Source organism: Zalophus californianus, chromosome 14 (genome assembly GCF_009762305.2).
Source record: "Zalophus californianus isolate mZalCal1 chromosome 14, mZalCal1.pri.v2, whole genome shotgun sequence".
NCBI lineage: Eukaryota > Metazoa > Chordata > Mammalia > Carnivora > Otariidae > Zalophus > Zalophus californianus.
The window spans coordinates 67,987,970-68,002,718 of record NC_045608.1 but is presented as its reverse complement, the minus strand read 5'-3'; the positions used below and the strand labels follow the sequence as shown (position 1 = coordinate 68,002,718).

Sequence of the window (14,749 nt, the reverse complement as noted above, 5' to 3'; positions counted from 1 at the left end):
TTCCCCGATGAGCCCTGTCTTCGTGTCTGCTCTTGGCTCCTTATCTGCTCTGCAGAACTAGCACCCTGTTGTTCCTTAAAGACCCTGCACAGGGCTGTAGGTCCTCTGCCCCACACTGACAAACCCCTGTGCTTTATCTCCCCACAAGACATGAGGCTCTGAGGGTGGCACCCCTCTGCACCCACCCCACCACACCCCACCCCACCTCCACCCAGACCATTGAGGTAAACCCCTTATGGGTGCACGACAAACACTTCTGGATTGATACCGACTGACTCCATCCAGGTCATGTGTTGGCACTTTCACCTACCAGGTCTGGGGGTGGAGTATGGAGTTCCACATGATTGGATATTTAATTAGTGACTTTGTGGACAAAGGGATTTGACTTTTCGTTCTTTGGCTTGGGTGTTCCGGGAATACGTGGTTTTTGATAAAAAGCTATGGAGTCACCCAATCTTGGAAATTGTCCACCTGCCCCTATTAAGTGCTTCTCCTTCTGAACTTCAGTGACTGACTCCCTGATGTTGCACCCCGTCTGCACTCCTACTGCACGCCTCCCTGGCTCTGTCTCTCCACACTGCCATCCGTGACCCTCCCACCAGAGCAAGGAGGGCCTGGTCAACTCATTCCCGCTCTCCCCCCCCCCCCCCCATGGGTATTGACAGCTTTAGAAGCACAGAGAGAGACCCTTCCTGCCTTCCTGAAGCAATGTTGCCTGCCTGGCACAGGCTTTCTGCAGGGTGTGCCCCACAAAGGAATGAATCACTAACACTGGAATTTTAGGCAGGGGGCACTTGTTGGAGGAGATGTTTTAGTCTGAACCGTCTTCCTGGGGTTCTTGACCTTCATGGGCTGACCGACCTGTGGGATTCACCTTTGGCTTTGGGGTGCTTTATGGCTAGTGGCCTGTCCTTGGATGGGTGGCAGAGGCCCCAGAGAGCCAGAACTCTGATTGGTCTTCGTTTTGTGCTGATTCTCCGTGGCACAGGAGGCCTCTGATCACCAGGGAAGAAGAGCTCCCCTTGGCTCCTCCCCCGTTTCTGAGGAGAGCCAGCCTAGGCAGCAAGGGGTTAATGAGGATCCCCCCCCTCCCCAGGTGAAAGAAGGTTCCAGGGGAAAGAGGGAGGATTGGGGCAGGAGCCTCCCCAGCTGGCAATTTTCAAAAAGGGTATAGTGTGTGGCTTTAAGGAACAGCTTGAGAGAGGGTGATGGAGCCACACCTCTCTGTGATTGGTGGTTGGCCCACCCCAAATGTGGACTGTTGGATCTCTGGTTGGCATTTCTGAGTCAGTCTTAGAATGGAGACAAAGCAGTGGAGTGCTTGTATGACATGTTTGTGGTGCGGGCATCCTGGCAGTGGGCGCCCCCACCTCAGGCCCCCGGACTCCCTGTGGGCCAAGCCCAGCTGGACATCCCCGGGGAGGGAGCTGCAGTTCCGAGCCTCGTACTTCCTGCACTTTCCTCTTTTTTATTTGCCACTCGGATGTGCCCCCGTGCAGGGTTTGATTTGGTGAAGTTACGCTCAAGACCCTTCGAGAAGAAAACATAATTCTAGTAATTTTATTGGACTTAGGTTTCAGGCAAATGGAAATAAAATTGCCTCTAAAAATAAAAGACAGGCAAAATTGAGTAAAACAATAATAATAAAAAGCTGCCCTGATTTGAGATAAGTGGTAAGGCATTTTGTGAAATATTGGAGGGAAAAATAAATAAACGAGGAGCCCCAGGACGGGGCGGGGTGGGGGGGGGATCCTCTGCCACCCTTGCTTTCATTTCTGCTTTACCTTTACAAAAGAGCTTCATTTACGTGTTATAAAGTGAAGCACAGAGCGTCGCTGGTGAAGTTGGTCCTTGTCCCGCGCTTAGCAGTACAGGTGGACGACAGGGGCTGCCTGCCAAATACTTTGGTTGGAGGGAGGGGTGGGAGTGCTCTCTCAAAACCACTCCTGGAATGGCTTAACTCGCCCAGCACGAATCAATGACAACCTCCCGCCGGCTGCGGCAGGCTCCCCTGAGCAGCGCTGCCGCGTGGATCCCCAGCCCGGGACCCTGGCGGCGCTCAGGACACGGCCCGGGCACGAGCGCGGCGCCCCCGGGGCGGCCAGGTGGGTGTGCGGCGGCCAGGCCTGGGCGGCTGGGAGCTGGGCCCGAGATGGGACGGCGGGGCGGCGGAGGGGAGGGTAGGGGACCCCTTCCGGGTGCTGCGGGGACCCCCTGGCCCCCGGGCGTGCGCTCCCACCGGCCGGATAGGAGTGGCGGCGACGGCAGCAATTTCAAACCCGCGCCGGGGCCAGACCGAGGGTGCCGTGCCGGGGACACCGGGGCTGCCCCCCCCCCCCGGGGGGCTGACGGCGGGGCTCGCGGCAGTGTCCCTCCCGGCCGAACGCAGGAGGGAGTCTGGAACTCCGTAGGGCAACTCTCCTGGCTTGCTCCGTGCCCCTCCGCCCCCGCGGGCAGCCTTCGGTGGCCGGGAAGAGGGGACAGCGAGGCGCGAGGGCCGCTCCGGAAGGGAGTGGCGGACAGACACGGATCGTTTAAACGCCCTCCCTCCAAAAAAGCTTGGGCTTCCCCGGTGTCAGATGCAAAACTTGGGGGGGAAACAAAAACCATGACAACTCGGGGCAGAAGTCGAGGTCCGGACAGGGGCTGAAATGAAACGGGGGACTCTGGCAGAAGTCGCTGGGCGAGCTGGAGGGAGTCGCGTCGCGATCCCCGGGCTCGAACCGCCGCCGGGCGGAGCTGGGTGGACGGGGGGAACCTTCCCGGCGCTCCGGTCTGCGCCGGGTGGGCAGGACGACTCCCTCCGGCTGCCGAGGCCAGCGGGGGTCTCGGAGCCCCCGGGACGGCGGGGAGCGGCTGTGCGCGCCCCTACCCCTGCCGGTGCCGGGTTCCCTGCGGCGGGCGCGACGGCGGGCGGCGGGACTGGCCGGGGAAGCACTCTGCGGAGAGCCCCGCGCCGAGCGTCCCGAGTGCGGGCGCAGTTTTCCGCGTGCCTGTGCTGAGGGCTCCGGGGTGCATTCCGGTTCAGTTGCCCGCCTGAGTTTCCGGCTTCTCTTGTCCTGGCTGTGGGCAGGTGGGCTGGGGACGACTGCACTCTTTCTTTTAACCCCTGGTGCCTGGCTGCACCGGGGGCAGCCCCGTTCCCACCATTCGTTGGCCGACTGTTGGCATACTCCTTCCAGTCCCTCTAAATGCAGAATTTTGAAAATGTAAAGGAAGTGGTTGAGACAACCAGGCAGTTTTCTCCAGAGTGGATACAATGTTTTGTGGGAGGGAGGGGGAAGGCCCTGCCAGGTTCAAGTTTAAGCTCCGCTCCTTCACCCTGTGATGTCCTGGAGGATTAAAGGGTCAGGAACCTTCTCTGGATAGATCTCCAGGAAAGGAAAGTAACCCGGCTGTGGCCTTTGGGCCTTAAAGCCCAACCTGGGCTGAAAGGGAGAAGAAAGCCATCTCCCCCCTCCAAAAAAACAGCCGGGGTCAGCCAGTGTTCTGTCTCTTGGGGCTGGTGTCTGCTACCCTTTTCCTAAACTCTCCTAAACTCTCCCGAACTACTGCACTTTAGGGCAGGTGTCTTCATCATCTGCATTTTACAGTTGAGGAGGGACTGGGGCCCAGGGGTCCCGCTGAATCCAGTGCTCCTTACCCAGAACCATGGGACACCAGTGCCACACCAGCCTGGGTTCCAGAACTTCATGAAATTGGTAGATTTGGATCCCACCAAGCACCTCCGAGACCTTGGAGAGATGCAGACAAGACTCAGTACTGAGCCCCCACCTTGGTGCATCCACACAGAGAGATGAGGTTTGCACAGAATAGTGAAACTAGGTGGCAAGTAGGCTGTCCTCCACCGACTGCCAGGAGAGCCCCTTTGGAATCTGAGCACAGACATTTCGGCAGCCAGAGTCAAGAAGGGCTTCTGATCAGAAATGGTGTTGGGGCAGGACGTTGAAGGAGGAAGACCGAAAGAGCAAAGGCCAGGAGGTTGAGCAGAGCTCAAGGCCTATCCTGCCGTGGTGGTGCCGGCAGTAAACCAGAGAGGTTAGGAGGCTACGGGGCGGGGAGGAGGGGATGGAACATTCAGAGACCAGGTGCTAGACTGTGCTTGGCACACGTTATCTCCTGTAACCGCCATCACCTGTCAGATATGAACCACTAGTCCCACTTTGCAGATGAGGGAACTGAGGCTTAATGGGGTTAAGTCCAGCTTATCCGTGACAGAGCCGGGAATCAAAGCTGCCCATTATACCACACATCCTTTAGAATCTTATACTCCAATTGGGAAGGCAGGAATCGCCCGAATATTTCTAGCACAACACAAAATAATATGTAAGTGTTACAGTAGTAACTGTTTTGAACCTTAGTTTCCTTCCACTCAACCAGTCATTTATTCAACAACTACTGTATTGTCTAATGTGTGATTCCAGGCACCATGCTAAGTGCTAAGGACTTCCGTAGGTGAAGTCCGACCTGGTCCCTGCACTCTGTCAATGGGAATAGCAGTAATACATCCTTCAGTGGGGACTGAGTGGATTTATTTATTTATTTTGATGGAGTGGATTTAACGAGACAATACCTGGGAGAAGGAGAAGGGGCGGGAGGCCTGGGTGAAGAGGGGAGTGGACAGTTGCAAGGATGAGCCGTCTCCATGCTGCAGTCCCAAGGACTCAACCAGGGCTCAAAAGGAGGCTGTGGAGTGGGCACAGTATCCAGGCAGCTTTCTGAACCCTTGCGGCTCTGGTGATCCCAGTTTACGATTGTGGGTTCCGAGATGAGCTTTTAGTTTTGGCACATCCCAGCTGGAGATGACAAGCTGTGCAGCCTCCAGGAGGACTGGCCCCTCTCTGGAGCAGGGCCAGCAGGGCTGTGAACTGCCCCCAGAGCATCACCATCCCGATGCATCAGCCCCTTCTCCGTGGCCGAGGTGGCACTTTCCACACATACACAGGGCCGGAGCTACGACTCCCAGCCCTCATCTGACCATTGGGGTGGCTTGTCTGTGTTCCCAGGACTTGGTAGCAAAGCCAGCACTAGAGGCCGTGTCTCTTGGCCATCCATAATTCTCGGAGCAGCCCACACTAGCCTGCCAGAGCGTTTTAGGGTTCAATGGCAAAGACCCTGTCCCACCTGCTTGTACCCCCACATCAGGGCCATTTCCTGATGCTCCTGTCCATCTCCATTTTAGCTGACCTGACATATCTGTCCTAATAAAATGGTGGCAGATGAATCTTTGAAACAGAGCAACCATAAATATTCTAGGCCATTTGGCCTATTAACTCTCCGTCCATCTTGAATAGGTGTAATAGGTTTAAGATCACTACCTCTAAAATTAACTCTCACTTTTGTGAGGAAGGTAAACTGATAAATCTTGCCTTGAAGCTAAGCCCATCTGAGTGATGTCTGGGCCTTCCTTCTTTGGAACTGACGCCGACTCTTTCCAGGAGGACAGTTTTTTCTTCTTCCTTCTCCCTCTGCCCCCCCCCTTTTTAAAATCTGTTGTGTTTGGGGGTCGCAAGATCATACTGCATTCCGTTTTGATGTCGGTGCCTGAATAAAGGCATTTTCTCCTGATATTGAGATTACCAGCCTGGTAAGTGCGGTGAGCACCCAACTGGCTGTCCTGTGTTTGCAGCAATTACACAGGTGTATAATTGCACAGGGACGTTTGTTTGCTCAGCCCTTGCTCAACCCTACAGGTTGGGCCAGGGAGAGAGCTGTTCAGTTTATTTTCCTTTGGCTGGGAACTGCAGAGATGAATAGAGGGAGGGGGATCTGGGGCTGAGAGATTGTTGCCAAGAGCGATTTGGAGTCTCCTTCATATTAGTCAGAGATTGTGTTTTTCCTTTCTGAAGCTGCCCGCCTCATAGTAACTTACACGAAGGATTTTTTTTTCCCATTTGTGTGTGTGTACGTGTGCACACGCGCACATGCGTGCTTGTTAGTTTTTGTTTTGACTTTTAACTTGTTGGACTTCTCATGACTTAGCACAAAAAAAAATAGCTTGGGGAATGGGGTGATGAAACGGGTCCTTTATACAATACATTCTGCATGTCATTGCTTAATAAATTTGAATAGTGATAGACCCCGAGGTATTATGATGGAGTGAGATGAGTAATTCCTTTGAAGGGAGAGTTTATCTTCAGTGGATGACTTTGAAAATTGCCACATAATTTAACTTTCCCTCGGCACATCTTGAGCCTGTGTTTAGAAAAAGAGGAATGTGGGCTGTCTTCTGTCGAACTCTCTTTTGTTCCGTGGGGAGGCCCCCCCCCCATTGGTGCCTGGCCTGGAAGAAGACCAGTCCACTCGGCCCCCTTCCCTCTCATAGTCACCCCTGCGCCCCCTCCACAATGCAGGAGGCCAGCTAGAGAGAGGGAAGCTTCACCTCTGGGGTAAGAGCTCTTCCCCCACGGTGGCCTGGCTCGCATCCGCATGGAGGACAGAATAGGAAAGTTGGCATGGGCAAAAGCCTGCCCCTCCTAGGGCAGCAACCTGGGGCAGGATGTTCTGCATCAGCAGAGAAGTGAGTTCATCCTCTGAACAAATTGAGTGGAGCAACACCGAGACTCCAAACTGGAAAAATTGCCTAATAATACAGTACACGATCTACGTCGGCTATTTCAAATTAGATACAAACCAGAAGCAAATGTACACGTGACCCTCCCAAATGATATCATAGAACTGAACTTGGCACACTCCTATTCCCAGGGCTCCTGCTTTTTCGGCTATGGATTCTGGCTGACAATTCTGTTAAGCTGTTTCTGGAGCTAACAGGTTGGCCTGTTGGTCTTTGTGAAGTTATGGGTGAAGGCCACTGGCAAGGGGACAGTGACCCCAGCTTTTGTTGGTGCCTACCTTCCTTAAGCCTTGGGGAAGTCTAGCAGAGGATGCATCTGGTAAGCAGAACCTAGATACCTGGAAATTTTCTAGGTTTTTAAAAATAACATAGCTTTATTGACATATAACTAACGTGCCATATAATTCACTCATTTAAAGTTGTACAATTCAATGGCTTTTAGTATATTCACATATGTGCAACCATCACCACAATCGGTTTTAGAACATTTTCATCCTACTAGACAGAACTCGGTACCTATTTAGCAGTCGCTCCTCATTTCCTCTCAACTCCCCAGTTCTAGGTTATACCAATCATCCACTTCTGTCTCTAAATAGATTTGCCTACTCTGGACATTTCATATCAACGGGATCATATAATATGTGGCCTCTCATGACTGACTTCTTCCCCTTTGCATAATGTTTTCAAGGCTCATCCACTTGTATGTATCAGTACTTCATTGCTTTTTATTGGTGAATGATATTCCTTATATGGATAGACCACATTTTATGTACCCATTCCTCAGTGGATGGATGTTTGGGTTGTTTCCATGTTATATTCTTATAAATGATGCTGCCGCGAACATTCACATCCAGGTTTTTGTGTGGACATAGGGTTGGCATTTCTCTCGGGTGTTTACCTAAGCCCTGGAAATGTCGGGTCATACGGTAACTCCACGCGTTACCTCGTGGGAAACTGCCGGACTGTTTTTCACAGTGGCTGTGCTATTTTACATTCGCACCAGCAGTATATGATGATCCCAGTTTCTCAACATCTTTGCCAACACTTGATAATATCTGCCTTTTTATTACAGCTGTCACACATTCTGAGGGTCTGTGTGCCCCAAGAGGCGACACCCAGGAAACATTCTGGATCCCGCTTAGTTGAATTTGCTTGCCCTACTTGTAGTGAGAGCCATCTCGACTTCTTGGTCATCCTGCGTGGCTGGTGGTTCCTCTGCATGTCCCAGAGGTCTCTTCAGGTTTTCCCTGTGTGTTTCTGCAGGACACTACAGGCTCCCATGGTGTGACACAGGGGTTGGTGTTCTCATTGTTTTCCTAAGGCATGCTTGGATGCTCCAGAGAGCTGGCCGTGGGGCCCACGGCCTCAGCCCCACTCTCTCCAGCTACAGCTGCTGATGGAAAGCCAGGCCCTGGGGAGGGAAGAAATAGGCCTAATGGAAATGGGTCTGGACAAGTTGTTCAGTGTTTGGGGCTTTGAGTGGAGACTTAGTAGAGATCCTGATGTTTTTATCCCATGGAATGACCCCTTTGGGACCACAAAGAAAACTGTTGGAGAGCCCTGACATCTTAACCAGTGGCAGCTAGACGATGCAATCCTACCACCTCCTTCCTTTCTTGTTGGGGCCTTGAGTTGCTGGCAAGACCCACTGATTCATCCAAAATTGCTTGATGTGGCTGAGTGCTCCATTTCCCCCTGGTGGCTCAGCTCCATGCTGAAATAATTTTATCCCATTTTTATACCTGTGGGACTGACTGGGGCTAGCACTCCTAACAAAGATAAATTTGAGCTGAGAGGGATGGGGAAACTCACCTAGCTTGAAAGACTGCCAAGGATTACAAAAAATTACCCATTCACCAGAACATATTGAAGTCCTCGTCAGTGGCCATTCTGGGGCACCATGTTCAATACAAGCAAACCTCAGTACCAGAAATTCATTCCAGTAGCTTCTGGGAAGTCATTGTCATCGACTTTGGCTTGTATGACCCCAAGAGCTGCTGGGATCAGGTTCTGCTACTAATTTACTCTTCACCTTCAAACCAATGCTTAATGCAGCAGTTCCTAAAGCTAATTAAAGGTGATCATCTATGAAACCTTCTAAAAGATTACAGGTGTCCCAGGCCCCACTTGGGAAGAACTGAAGAGGAGAGCAGTTTGCCTGAAAGGTGGTTGTGACAGAGACTGAGGACACAGGTTGACCTCTCTGGGCCTTGAGTTCCTTTTTCAAAATGAGAAGTTGGATTAGATTGGTGTTCTTTTTTTTTTTTTTAAGATTTATTTATTGATTAGAGAGAGAGCAGGGGGAGGAGCAGAGGGAGACAGAGAATCTCAAGCAGACTCCCTGCTGAGTGCAGAGCCTGACTCTGGGCTTGATCCCATGACTCCGAGATCACAAACCCACAATCATAACCCGAGCTGAAACCAAGAGTCAGACGCACAACCGACCATGCCACCCAGGCACCCCTAGTTTGGTGTTCTTTAAAGGGATTCACTGAACTGATCCAAAACAGTTCTGTGTGGGTCTATTTTTGCACAAAATTTTCTTTGTACAAGGGGGCTTCTACAACTGTAAAAAAAAATTGAGAGATCCCTTGAGTAGATGGTTCCTGAAGTTGAGCTATGACAATTCTGAGCATCACCTTCCCAGAGGACATTTCCCAAATACCTCCTATCGATGACAAGTTGACTAACACTCCATTTCTGTCCTCAATATGCCAGCACATTTTAACCAGAGAGGCAGCCTGAGGTTAATCCCCAGAGGTACAATTTCAGGGCTCTTGATTTGCATGCAGGAGTGTTTTGGAGAGGCCCAAATTCATGGCACGTAGTTAGGGAGGGCGACCCCACCTCCAACCCTGTCTGCAAGATTTGCCTCCCGACCCTCCCCCCACTAGGGCTCTGCCCTCATCTGGCTGCTGGGAAAATGCTTCTGTCATCCCTGGTCTCAGCCAGAGACTCGCCCTCCTCCTCAACTCCCACCTGCATGGAGCAGGCCAGCGGAGGAGGGCAGGGGAGGGCTGCTTTCCTCGGAGATCTGAGCTCCACGCTCCAGCCCTTGGCTCCCACCCCATAACCCTGACTGGACAATTCACAGGACAGCTGTGCTCCAAGACTGAAATAATCACTGTTTATGAAAGCTGTTGCAGGGAGGGGGAGGAGGGAAGGCAGGGTCGCATTTCTGCCTTCCAACAAGAGAGGCCAGGTGAGGCCCAGAGCCCTCTCCCTCCCTTCCTAGCGAATGCACACACTGCTTACTGCTAGGACATGAGAGCCCTGCTTTGGGGTTTTGAGAAATTTTTTTTTTCTTCTAATGAAGGAAGAACCTTGAAGGCTCATTTGAATAGGGATTAATGTCTCTGTGGCCTGGACCTGCAGAGACGGAGAAATTCTAGAAGGGTAGAAGTTGCAATAGAAGGAAGCGGGCTTAATCTGCCACCTTCTACTGATCGGGGAGGCCTCCTTGGCTGGGGACACGTGTTTGGGGTAGGTTTCTGGGCATCGCTGTGTTTTCCTTGGACAGTGTGTGTGTGTGTGTGTGTGTGTGTGTGTGTGTGTCCTCAGGGAACATTCCACACTAAGGACATTGACTACCTAAGCTTTGAGCTTCCGACCAGGTGACGGGGACACCGGGGAGTTATGAACCACCTTGAGCGTCTCTAGCCTGGCTCTTCCTCACTCCGTGTTGGCAATTTTTGTGGAGGGCAGTGAAACAGGCACTTACTGTCCACTTTTTCCTGGTGCTTGCATGCTCTTCTTTCACGCAGCTCAAATTCCTCCACCCCCTGGGGCCTGCCCAACTGGAATTATTCTGTGTTCCAAGTCACCAACCCGCCGCGCCCCCCAACCTTCAAAACTCTCACTCAGTCCTCTCCCTCTGATGATCTGACCCAGTTATTAGGAGAGAGCCAGCTCTTTGTGCTAATTCACATTAAGGTGTGGAAGACACTGGCTGCCAAGTTACCCCCCTTGGCAGGGCATCTGTCTTTGAAAGAGGAGGTGTGCCAGCCCATGTTTCTAATGGTGGGTCATTGGGTCTGAGGAGAAGGGAGAATACATAACTCTGGGCAGAGCAGGGGGCAGTTCCGTTCTGGAACTACTTCCATCGAGCGCCTTGTGATGCCTGGGCACAGACGTGGCCCCAGGGGGTAGGGGCAGGGGTTGAGAGGAGGCTTAGTGACCGGACCCAGGGCATCCTGGGCTGTGCTTCAGAGAGAACAAGGCAGGTGAGAATGGTTTCCCTGTCTACAGGCCACGGGGTTGCTTCAGGGTGACCGAGGAAGGCTGGGGAATGAATAAGTGAGGGCAAAGATGGGGCTAAGGGGCTCTGCAGAGGAGAGCTAAGGAACCCACTGCCCCAAAGCCTGGGTCCCTTAGCTGGCACTGTGCACAGCCAGCAACGGGGTTCTCAACTCAGAGGCTCCCTCCTCCCTGCCCTCTCCTGTCGGGGCTTGCTGCGGAGGGGTGCGCCCCCGCACCAGCCCTGCCCTCCCTCCGCCCCCACTCCCGTGGTGCACCCTCTGAGTGAACCTGGCCTCCAGCTCTTGGAAGCCTTTCCAATAACATGGTGGTGAACTCTTTGCAGACCCAGGCAGCAGAGAGAGGCTGAGCGTCAGCCAACCCAGAGCCTGAGTCTGCGCTGGGATGAAAGACCGGGCCAAGTGAGCCCCTGTGGAGGGAGCCAGGAGAGGGCGGGTGGGGACCTGGGTGGAGAGACTGCCCTGTGGTCAGTGGGGCCACTGCAGGTGACACCTAGCCAGCAAGGACGGAAGTGGCCAGGCCCTGTGCAGGCTCCAGAATGGACAGGGATGCAACTCTCGCCCTCGCCCTCCAAACGTTGTCATCCATTTACCCAGTTAGGACCAGAACTTGAAATGAAGCAAGATTCTATAGAGTCAAGTGTTGCACTCGGCTGAGTGGTCTGGAATGATGGTGCCATCCAGAGTCAGAGCAGAGGGTGAGAGGCAGAGCCTTCAGGAGAGGCTTCATCAAGGTGCTCCGAGCTGGGCCTCAGGGTGAAACAGTATGGCACAGAGGCTCTGGAGCCCCGGCCAGGTACAAGCCGCAGCTCTGTCGTTTGCAGGCTCTGTGGCCTTGGGCCAGTTACTTAACCTCTCTGTGCTATGGTTTCCCCATTTGTAAGAAGGGAATGAGACCCCCTGGGGTTGCTGTGAGGACCAAACAAGAGAGGCCCTCAGTGCCCAGCCTATAAGCGTTGGCCTTCACCATTTGGGCAGGATGAATGGTGATGCATAATGATAGCCCATTTCTGCAGGTGGCCGCAGGTGACATGAAGCTGAAGGGGGGGCATCCTTTGGCCAGGATCTCCCCTGGAGGCTGGAACCATTTGAAATTTTGGAAATAAGCTGAGCAGCACCCCATGGGAAACTGGAGATGTGAGTCCACTGTTGGTTTCAGGTGACTGGATTAAAGCCCCTGGTGGTCATGCTGGGTAGGGTTGGGCTCTGAGCTCTGCTCTGATGGGGACAGAAGGGGACAGCACAATGGGGCTGTCTTTAAGTCCCAGGGTGTCCCAGAGTAGATTACAGGTACGGTTCTTCTGGTGTGTTTAATAAGAAACTCCTTAGACCTCTGACAAAATCCTGGTCTGCTCTCAGACTCCGTCAGTTTCCCAATGATAGTGAAGGATGATAATATCATGGGTTTTTCAAAGTAGTTATTACCAGGTATCAAATCAGAGCAGGTAATAAAGGAGGGGGCGATCAGCATGAGAAATAATAAAGGAAATCGAAAACATCAGTATGGAAACTTTTAAAAATGATACCCTCTGAAGAGATGAAATGTTCTAAAAACAATGTATCACCAGAGAATGGCCCTGGCCAAGTGTGTAAAACTTCCCAGAGCATGCGTTGCCATGCTCGTGGCCCCGTGCCGGTCCACCCTGGGTGCCCTGGTCTTGGCAGGGCCCTGCCAGGATCACTGGCCTGGAGAGCACCAGGGGAAGGGTTCTCTGTGTCACACGTTCTTAGAATGCACCGTGGGCTTCCACAGTGCAGCCACACCACACCGGAGGGACATCTGCTGGACAGTGTCTCCCGGGGCTGTCTGGGCCAGGTCAATGCCCTGGATGTCCAAGTCCACTGGGGCCACCAAGGAGGAGAGGCAGACAATGCAGGGTGTCAGAAGGGCTTCTTGCTCCAAAAGTTCTTCCCCACGGATGGCAGAGCCAGGACATGGGTCTGCCTACCCCAAAGACCACACTCTTGCCATGGCCTTAATGGCCTCTTGCAACCATTGCATTGGTACAGGGAGCACTCTCCATTATGCTTCCCCAGCCTGCTGTGACCTGAGTACCAGGATGGAAGAGTCCCAAAACAAGGTGCTTTGAGTGGTGGTTTCCCAGCACAGAGGGCTGTCTGTACTCCCTGGGATCAAGGGGGCTCCCCAGCAAGGGGGTTGGAACCAGTGGCTCCAGGGGTGGGGTTGGGGGGGCAAGAATGGATGTCTGGGAGGCAGCTAAGAGGAGACACACCTTTGAGGGCTGGCAACCTTGTTCTTTGGGACAGTACTGAGTCCAGAATTCCATTCAGGAGTGAGATCCCTTCTGTGGCTTCAACAGCAGGAAGCATTTACCGGGTGAGAATCCCTTAGCCTGAGTTCCAGTCTCAGCTCACGCTCATCCACCTTCAGCCCAGTCACTGTGGACTTCTTGGAACCTCTGAGCCCTGGATTAATTCATCTGTACAATGTGAAAATTATAGCTGCCTTCTGAGCTGATGAAAGAATTCAAAAGATAAATTATGCACCACATCTAGCACAGACTAGCCACAGTTTGGAAATAGTTTTAAGCTCAGAACTTCCATACAGCCAGTCTCTGGGCCTGACTCCCCCAGCCCCACCAAGAGCCTCTGGTTTCCCCAGTGGCTCCTGTGTTCTGCTCAGGACCCTGGCCCTTCTCCTCCCACCGCTGCGGAAGAGCCCTAGGTTTCCTCCTGATTGTCCCTATACCAGCACGGCTGCTCTTAATAGAGCAGAGGGGCTGGGAGAGGGGGTGACAGTGAGGGGCTTTCTCCCCAGCTAACTCTAAAACCCTTCCTTTCCACTTTGTAAAGAGGTGTCTTTGCTTTTGCGTTTTCTCATTCACCTCTGTTCCTTTTTTTTTATTATTATTTTTAATTTCTTTTAGAGGGAGAGAGAGAGAGACAGACAGTGAAAGAGTGAGCATGTGTGAGTGGGGGAGGGACAGCGGGGAGGGGGAGAGAGACTCTCAAGCAGACTCCCCGCTAAGTGCGGAGCCCATTGGGCTCTATCTCACCACCCTGATCTCATGACCTGAGCCAAAATCAAGAGTCAGAGGCTTAACCGACTGAGCCATCCAGGTGCCCCCCCTCACCTCTGCTCCTTGAAGAACTGCCGCTCCTCCAGGGTCAGCTTAGACAACTTGACAGACACCAACCAGTATCCCATGACTATTTCCAGTGCTTCAGCCAGTGAGGGCAAGTGCTCTGGCCTCATTCCCAAGGTCCTGGGACCAGCCAGCCACCACCCCCAAATCCCCTGCATCACTGTGCCCCAGACCCTGTGGTCCTCACACTGGTAGGACTTCTGGTAGCTGGCTCTATTGGCCAGGCCTGCAGGGATGGGCATGCAGACTCTCTCCCATCCCCTGCACCCAGCCAGCTATCTGTAATGATCAATAATAACATAAGCGATAACTTAGTAGTGGAAGCATCTGAAAAAGCTAATTAGCAACAAAACACCATGGTTCTCCAAGATAGTTGGTTGCATTTTGTTTGGCTCTGGGGACTATGGTGCAGATTCTGTTCCAGCATAGGCTGTTGGCTGCTGGTGAAGGTATATGCTACCCACTATCTCCTAACGCATTCACATAGGGGCACCCATTCCCGCCTCCTCCCGTCCCAGGCTCACCCAGGGGTCTCAGACGGGCAGACAGACTGCAGACTTTGCTTGGTTCTTTCCTCAACCCTGCAAAGTTCAACATTACTAGGTAGGGGTCACCACGCCCCAAAGGAATGGATGCCAATTAAAGGGGCCCAGTTTGCCTGGAGAGTTGGGGAGATAGTACCCAGTCTGTGATCCCCAGGTCATGGGATTTACATGACAACTGAAATGATGCCTCGCAGACAGCTTTGCCTTAATTGGCATTTTTCCTGGCTGGCTGAGCCCTGCAGGAAAGAAACCATCTCACTGTCCCCA

General features: G+C 52.9%; 1 protein-coding gene across 7 annotated transcripts in view; it reads left to right on the top strand.

The window, feature by feature from the left end:
- ZBTB7C (zinc finger and BTB domain containing 7C) overlaps positions 1–14,749 on the top strand; it is a 352,094-nt gene that overhangs the window by 232,786 nt on the left and 104,559 nt on the right. For 2 of the 7 annotated variants that reach the window (XM_027576936.2, XM_027576935.2), the window contains exon 1: positions 1,924–2,105. The exons of the other annotated variants lie outside the window; for them this stretch is intronic. The gene's annotated coding sequence lies outside the window, so the exon portion shown is untranslated. Of the gene's footprint in view, positions 1–1,923; positions 2,106–14,749 lie in introns of those variants that run through there. 7 annotated transcript variants of the gene reach the window in all.